The sequence below is a fragment of the Salminus brasiliensis genome, chromosome 13 (genome assembly GCF_030463535.1).
Source record: "Salminus brasiliensis chromosome 13, fSalBra1.hap2, whole genome shotgun sequence".
Classification (NCBI taxonomy): domain Eukaryota; kingdom Metazoa; phylum Chordata; class Actinopteri; order Characiformes; family Bryconidae; genus Salminus; species Salminus brasiliensis.
In genome coordinates, this window is record NC_132890.1 from 29,595,736 (window position 1) to 29,604,453 (window position 8,718).

The following is an 8,718-nucleotide window of genomic DNA, read 5'->3' on the forward strand; positions in this document are numbered from 1 at the left end:
GGTAATTAATTAACCTCTACAGCACTGAGGTTTCTCACTCCCAGCAGCAGATTTTGCTGCAAAATTTATCAAATGCCATGATTTATCCAATGCCATTATTGGTTGATTAAACAATTTCTCTACAGTACAAGACAAACTTAAAGAAAAAAAAAACATCCAACGTCCATAGCTACTGATATCGACATTGGGACTAAACCAACATGGATCAGCATAACAAAAAAAACATAAAGCTTATTAGTAGAGGTTTATAAATTAAGTAAAATATACATATTTTAATGCAGTAGTCGTCACATTCAACAGCTTCAGATACACTTCAGATAAACATCTGTTTAATCTGACTGACCTAGTTTTCCAGCTCCATATCCATCGTTGTCCCCAGATACAGTCGCTCAGCCAAGGCATGTTTAAACTCTGACCTGTGCTGGTTTAATTTACAACAGGAGCTTCTATGCTAACTTTACTACACTATTTGTCCATATGTTCGTGGACATCCCTTCTAATGAATGCATTTACCACTTCAAGGTTGCACCCATTTCTGACCGATGTGTAAATGTGCGCACACACTCGCCACGCTTGCCTAGTCCTTGAAGTATTGCAGAATGCAATCAAATCCTCAGCGCAATGCTCCTGCAAAATCTAGCAGTAAGCCTTCTTTCCTGGACAGTAGAGACAGTTACTCCAACAAAAGCAGGTAAAGCTCTCTTTAATATCCTAGATTTCAGAAGATACAATGAATGAGCAAGTGTCCAAATACTTATGTCTTTTTTAGTGTATCCATCTCTGTGAGAAAGCATGCTAAATCTTTATCTATTAAAATTTGGGAAAACCACATGTACTTCATTTAAAGACGTTTAAAGACGTTTAAAGACCGCGTGGACAGACGACTTCATGTTATCAAATGCATAATTTAGCCTAGCATGCCACTTTTCAACTGGACTTCAGTGAGCAGAGTGATGCCACATGCTGTGCTTGGGTAAAACTGGCTGATGGTCTGTATTTGGGGGTCGGTGAACATCTGTAAATTCTTGTTGACCTGTTCCTTTAAGAGTGTGGGCAAGGTCCGGTCACTAAACTCGCTGATCTCTCGTCTGGCCCACAGGCAGCACAAAGCCTGCCGTGTTAAATTCCTCAGGTGTGCTGCAGCAGAACACAATAAACACATGAACCAGTGTGTATTTCAGAGCCATTGATTTCATTCTTTTGTCCACAAAACTGCCTGCCATTGTGCCTGGCTTTGTGTGCTCAGAAGGAGAAAAGCTATTGGGTTGCAGGAAAAGGGTGGCAGAAGAGAGGAACATGAAAAATGTCAGCGGTGCTGGGAAAGAAGGGTGCCTAACAGAAGCGAACAGGCCTGACTCATTTTTTACATGCACATGACTAATTCACTCCAGAGAACAATCATATTTCATACAAGATCAACAAAAACAGATCCTACAGCAGCCTTTACAGTCTCTTTACATCGTACATCTCAAAATGACATTGTGGATAAATAATCAGCCAGGATGAGTGCTGTTAGCTCTGGAGCTGTGAGGCTAATGCAGCTCACAGCGACTGGAAGCAAATGCCCTACTAAATAACATAGTACTGCCTGCCTAAACCATTACCTCACGTATGTGCTTTCTGACACTTGGGTTTGGTTAATGGGCTTCATGTCTTCATGAGAGTGTTACAAGAAAAGTGAAGCACGACATTTTAGTAATCTTTTCTGTAAACACACACCTACACCTTTCCCCTAACTGCTCACACCACATCAGCTGATTAGGTGGCACAGACTTGTCAGTTAAGGCACAGTATGATTTACCTAAAGGCCAAACAGCTGATGAGTGATACCTACGTCCTAAGTCCATCATGACAACTCACATTCACCTACATAAACATTTTAGAAAGGTGAATTCCACAAAGCATCAGTCAGTCTTATGAGAATTGAGGCTTTTTTTATTATATAAGCTTCATAAAATGTTTATGTAGGTTTATGCCACTGGTCTACCCTAAAGGCTGCCCTTCAGTAAAGTGCTATTCAAATGTTAACTAACGTTTTTTAGTCCAGAGATTTGGTTAGATCTGGTTTAAGAGGGTTGACAGAAGTGTGAGGACACATACACTATTTACGCGAAATGATTTGGGTGATTTTTACTTTAAACTGTTTGTTAGCATTGTCAGCTCCGGTGCTCAACTCAAAAAGCAATATTGAGACTTTGCTTACTGAGAGTACCGGGGTTAAGTGAAAAATTGTGTAAATTAAATTCCTAAACCTAAATGGCAAATAGTGTAGTCACCATAATGACTAGTTAGCTATCTAGCTACATGTTGGGGGTGTAGCTAATGGTTCAGTTGGGGTGGGGGTGGCGTAGTGGGTTGAAAAGTGGGGGAAAGGCCTTTGTGGAGACTAGACTTGTATTTTTCTTGAAACATTAATATCATTTAAAGATCACAATAAACGTTGCTAACTAATGTAAATTTAATGTTTTGGGTAAACCAGCTGATTGATTGATGGATTAAATTATGTCCTAGCCTACATGTAGTGTAGTTACCATAGCGATACTCCTAAATCAGTTCCCAAAATACCATACAAACACAACGGTTTGCATCGTACAGCTTAAGGTTTCCAGGTGATGCTTATGCTTATGAAATCACCTGAAACGTAAGAACTGCTGCCTACTCAGGCAGTATTCCAAGGCTTCTGTCAAGTCATGATCGAATTGATGTTTGTATAAAATGCTGCCTGTGAAGGTACCTTGCCCATGTCTGAAGGTCTCTTACCCTACCTCACCTTAGTGCTACGTATCCAATGATGCTCATGGTTAACGCTGGCTCTTCTCAAGAGTAGCAAGCAGCAGTACTAAAAGTAATTTTATTACCATTATTTCCCCACAATATTTCTGCAATATTTATGCTGTAATGTTCAGTATAAATACATGCACCGTTACTCCCCTAAAAATAAATATGACCTGTTTAGCATTCAGATCTTTTAGATGTTGAAAACAATTCATGAGTGCTAAATGTGTTTCAGTGTGTTTTACACAATAGTTTCAAAAGACTTTCGAACAGGGAAGCTAAATATACCCCAAGCATTAGCACTTTAGCTGATGTAGGCTAACTAAACCTTTGCAGGTATTTTTTGTTTATTGCATAAATATTGCAAAAAAAGTAAAATATTAATTAAAAACAAAGATATTATATAACTAACATGTCCCTAAAACTGATGTACTGTGCATCAATGTTGATAATTATTATAATTCATTGTTTTGATCATTTTTTAAATATATATACAGTTACATATTTAAATATTCAAACATATTCAACATTAATATGGATTCCTTCTTTTAACACCTCTGCTTTATTCATTTACATTTTTATTTTATTCCCCAAACCTTTGCTTGTGCCTGTCGAAGCCCGTAACATCCGCATTCAATCTAATAAAGGCCTGTCCTTGCCAGCGTGTTTATCTGTCCAGGTGGAATCCAGGTCAGTTCTTTAACAGGAAGCAGGTCAGAATAAAAACAAGAGGATGATCCTTTGTGTTTCTGCGGAATCACACCAGGCCTCATTAACGGCGTGGATTTGGCAACCACAGCAACCATGCGAGTGTTTTCCGTGCTTACCTTCCTCCGGGAAAGAAGTGATGAGGCTAAGAGACAAGACAAACGAGCTGCTGCTCAGGATGAGGGAGGCAAAACGAAGTTGGAGAGAGTAAATAACTTGATTCGTGACTAGAATTTAGAGCAGACCCAAATTAAATACAACAGTTCAGTGAGTCCACAAATATACAGTCACCCCAAACGTGAGCATTTAGTCAGTCACGGCTAATGCGACTAACAAGTATACTGGAGCTAGCTAATTAGTGCAAAACATGCTGCCCAGCATCTCTTATAAACATTGTGAAAACTGAGGCTTGAAGAAGTTGAGAGAAATGCAGTGTTAGCTACATTGGACTCGTAGCTAAGTAGGGCTGTGTCTCAATTGCATACTACACACTAATTCTAAGGTATAGACTATATACTAATTATAATATTGCAGGTGGTTTGGCAGGTTAGTACACAAAATACTAACGTATTAACTAGTTTTCCAGCAAGCTTGCTCATGTAGGGCTCACATGGGTGAAATGTGGTCTAGGTGGGCTCCAGGTGGGCATTGGCTCTGAATGGGTTGGTATATACCTTTTTACTGGGACCCAGCCCACCCTAATCTCACATGGGTCCCATCTAGGCCCCATGTGCAGTGTACTATCCAGATTGGGCCCATGTTTACTCCATCCTGGTCCTATCACTGGCCCTGGTAGTTGTCATCCATATGTGGGGACAACATGGAACCTGACCAACATGGAACCATTGCATTATGGGATAATCGTAACCATTGTCCATCATAACCACGCTCAAAAACCCACCAGTTCTGAGTATATTGCTGTGTCTGAAGGTGGAGGTAGCTGACTTGGTGCCTTGCTGCAAGTCAGGGCTTTAGAGGGCAGTGTAGTGATGAAGGCCTGACATGCCATGGTATTGAAAGCTCACTGCTAGATATGAGCGTTTATTATCAGTATACTAAACATTGACACTTTTATCTATTTAACATACTTAATTCTCAAAACTATTATTAATAATAATTAATAATTGGGTAATTGGGACACTCCCTAAAATCCCACTTTTGGATTTTGTCTCTCTCACACACACACACACACACAAAACAAACACACCTCATTTGTAGCCATCATGACACCTTGCCAACTGTTCCAATAGGAAAACCAAACACTGCTGGTTTGTGTGTGTGTGTGTGTGTGTGTGTGTGTGTGCACCTGTGTGAGACCAAACCCAATGTCATATCATCTGTTCACACCATTAGGTCATGCTGATCCTGGCTGTCATTGCCAGCCTATGTTGGGTGGCATGAGTTGGCAGGAGCTGAGGGTAATAGAGGGCTAAGCCTCTGTCAGAGGCTCTCAGCTAATGTCAGCTTAGCAAAACGTTAGTTCTTCCAAGGCCAAAAGCATTCCTGATTCTCCGAAGGCCAATTACAGCAGAGCAGAGATTCTGTGTAACAGAATAAAGTTTCCCTCCTGCTAAACCTGGTGTAGAGGAAATACTGGGCTTGAGATTCTTTCTTAGCTTAACTTAGCTTAGCAGCCAGGCTACCCTGTTACAGAAAGTTAGCTGTAGTTCAGATAATAACATCACAGAATTTACTGCCACTCATAAAGCATATCCACCAGCCGACAAGACATACATAACTAGAAGATTCATTCAAATTAAGCTAGCAAGTTAGCATGAAAGTTTAATTGGAACTAGCGAGACTTATGGTGGATATGTTGCTAATTAAAGAGACGCTGTGTAGATGACTTTAGAACCGACACACGTTTCCTGTGCTTTTAAAATGCTAACCGAGTAATACTTCAAGTTGATGCCGCAAGTTGAGTTAGCTGCTAGTCGCTGTCTTAGTTTAGCTTATACTGCTTTGTTTAGCATATATAGCTACTCACACAGCATTTCAGTCGAAGACATGCAACATACACTATATGGACAAAAGTATTGGGACACCTGTTCTTTGATTATTTCTTCTGAACTCTAGCACACTCTTTCCTGCTTTTGTTGGAGTAACTGCCTCTACTGTTATGGAAGGTTTTGCTTTGAGGATTTGACTGCGTTCAGCGACACCACCTTATCCCCAACTCGTCCCTAAAGTATTGGACGGAGCACCATCCATCATTCCAGAGATCTCAGTTCCACTGCTGCACAGCCCAATGGGCTTCATACCCCTTTAGCTCAACCTGGCATTAGTTATGGTGGCAATGGGAACATGTTTAAATGCTCCTAAGAGTCCTATTCTGTTGGGAATATTTCTCTGCAAGGACTAGACAAGCTGTGCGTGTGCATCTGTGTCAGCAATGGGTGATACCTAAAATTTCTGAATGCAATCATTCAGGAGTCAATCAAAGGAGTGTCCTCAAACATTCGGACACATGGTGTATTTGTTAATGTGTTTTATCTTCAGCGTAGGAGATCGTTAGAGTGTGCTAGATACATAATGCCGTTTCATGACTACACCTTAAGTAAAGAGGCCTTGTTTAGGTTCTTTGAGGGCAAAACGACTTTAAATTGAGGTTCTGCTTTCCACTGATGGAGTACTTTCTCTCTCTCTCTCTGTCGCAGTGTAAATGGGAAAGAACATCTTGTCCTGTCTGAATAAAAGCCCATTCTCTACAGTTATGATTCACACGCGCCTCATATGATACCACTCAGTACACCTCTCAGTGAACACCCCACGCTGTGTGTGTGTGCGCTTTAGAGTGTGTGATTAATGTGCTATTGTTCGCTGTTAACAGATATTAGAAGAAAAGTGGCAGGTTGAGAGCGTTAGCAATATGATCCTTTGTTTGTTCCTTTTCCACACTCACCAATTAGGCTACATGATATGAGCTGTGTGAAACGCCCCCAATCAATCAGCCCTGAACTCAATCAGCGCTCTCACCGATGCTGTGGCCCAGTGGTCTTTAGTAGGGTGTGAGAACGCAATGACCAAACACTTCCGTTTAAAAAAAGCAGCTACGTGATGATGAGGACATCCGTTCTGTACTCAGCATCCCTTCTAAGATCTATTATTATCATCACAGACATGCTTTTATCCCTGTACCTCCAGGATGTTCAGTCCTGTTCCTGGAGAGTAACTGTCTAACAGTGCTTATTCTACTCCAGTTCAACATGTGATTAATTATCAGCAATGTTAGAGTACTACTGGTGAAGGTTGGTACTAAAGGTATGATTGAGCTAAGATCAGGGTTCTGTTTGTGGTTGGGTTTAGTGCTGCTGATAGGGTAAGGGTAGAGGTTGGGTCAGGTTTATTGTTATGGCTTTGGTTGAAGTTATGTTTAGGGATGGGGTTATTGGTGTGATTGGGGTTAGGATTATGGTTGTGTTTTTGGTTGTGTTTGGGCTTGTGATTATGGTTGTAGTTGTAGTTGAGGTAGTGGTTTGATTGGGGTTCAGATTGGGGTTAGAATGATGGTTGAAGTTACGATAAAGGGTTGTGGTTAGGTTCATTCCCATGATTATGGTTGGGATTAAGGTCAGTTGCTGGAGTTGGGTGTATAGTCATGCTACTGTTTTTGTTCTGATTGTTGGGATTATGGTGCTAATTATGGTCAGGGCTGGGGTTATGGTAGTGTTTGGGGTTATGGTTATAATTTTGGTTGTGGATTATGGTTGTTGGTGTTATGGTTATGATTAGGGTTGGGGTTATGGTTATATTTATGGTAGTGTTTGGGGTTATGGTTATAATTATGGTTGGGGGTTATGGGTCTTGGGGTTATAGTTATATTTATGGCAGTGTTTGGGGTTATGGTTATAATTATGGTTAGGGTTATGGTTGTTGGTGTTATGGTTATGGTTATAAAATATGGTAGTCTTTGGGGTTATGGTTGGGGTTATGATTATGGTTGGGGATAGGGTTAAGACTGTGGTCATGGGTTGGGGTTATTGTAAGTGGTATGGTTATGGTTATTGTTGGGGTTATGGTTATTTAACTACTTTTAACCTTCTATTTTTTGCATTAGTGTGTGGTTTGGGAATTTTTTCATTCGTTTTATTAAATAAATGAACAGTTAAGAATTTGTTTAAGAATTTGTTGTGCGTAACAGCAGTTGATGGAAACTACATTTCCTTTGTCTGATGAAGTCTGATACGGAGAGAGAGAACTGTTGATCAGTGTTGATCAGTTGGTCAGTGATTAATAGTATATGTATCCTGGGTAAATTAGTGCCCACACACACACACACACACACACACACACACACACACACACACACACACACACACACACACACACACACACACACACACACACACACACACACACACACACACACACACACACACACACACACACACACACACACACACACACACACACACACACACACACACACACACACACACACACACACACACACTGCCCTTGTGTTTCTGACTAAAACAGCAATTAAAGCACAAACGGCTCCAGGGCTGCAAAACATTTTTCTTGAGAGAACATAGCATCACTTTGACCTCTGTCTGCAGCTTCACAGACAGACAGACAGACAGGTTTACAGACACTGAGCATAATACACTGCAGTCCAATTTGTGTGTGTGTTCACTGTTGAAGATCTCTGTGTTATAATGAACGAGCTAGTGTGTGTTCTCTTCACCAGCACAGCAAAACAATTTTCCATGAGACCCTCCAGAGACGTGCAACTCCACGAGGACACACAGTTTTCCACCAGCCAGCGGAACTTGGTGACATAATGACGGAGGGGGGCTATAGATAGAGAAAGAAAGAGAGAGAGAGAGAGAGAGAGAGAGAGAGAGAGGGAGAGGGAGAGAGAGAGAGAGAGAGAGAGAGTTTTCCGGAGTCGACTCCTGCCGCTGGAATGAATCAGTGAGCCATTATCAGCCGGTTAAACTCAGCTAAAGTGAAGTTTCACTCCGGATTAGTTGGATGTAACTTTTAACACTTTTTCTTGTTGATAACATTTTTCATCCCACCTTAAATTGTCCCACAGTTAGCACCACCAGGTGAAATATTAACAGCTGAACAAAACGCGTGACAGCCTGAGACCGTGGGTAACACCCATATCTCACCCTTCAACATTTACACATGTACTTACATCCTACTGTGTCCAACTGTTTGAGGACACTCCTTCTAATAAATGCATTCAGCTGCTTTAAATTGCAAATACACACATGCAAAGCTGCT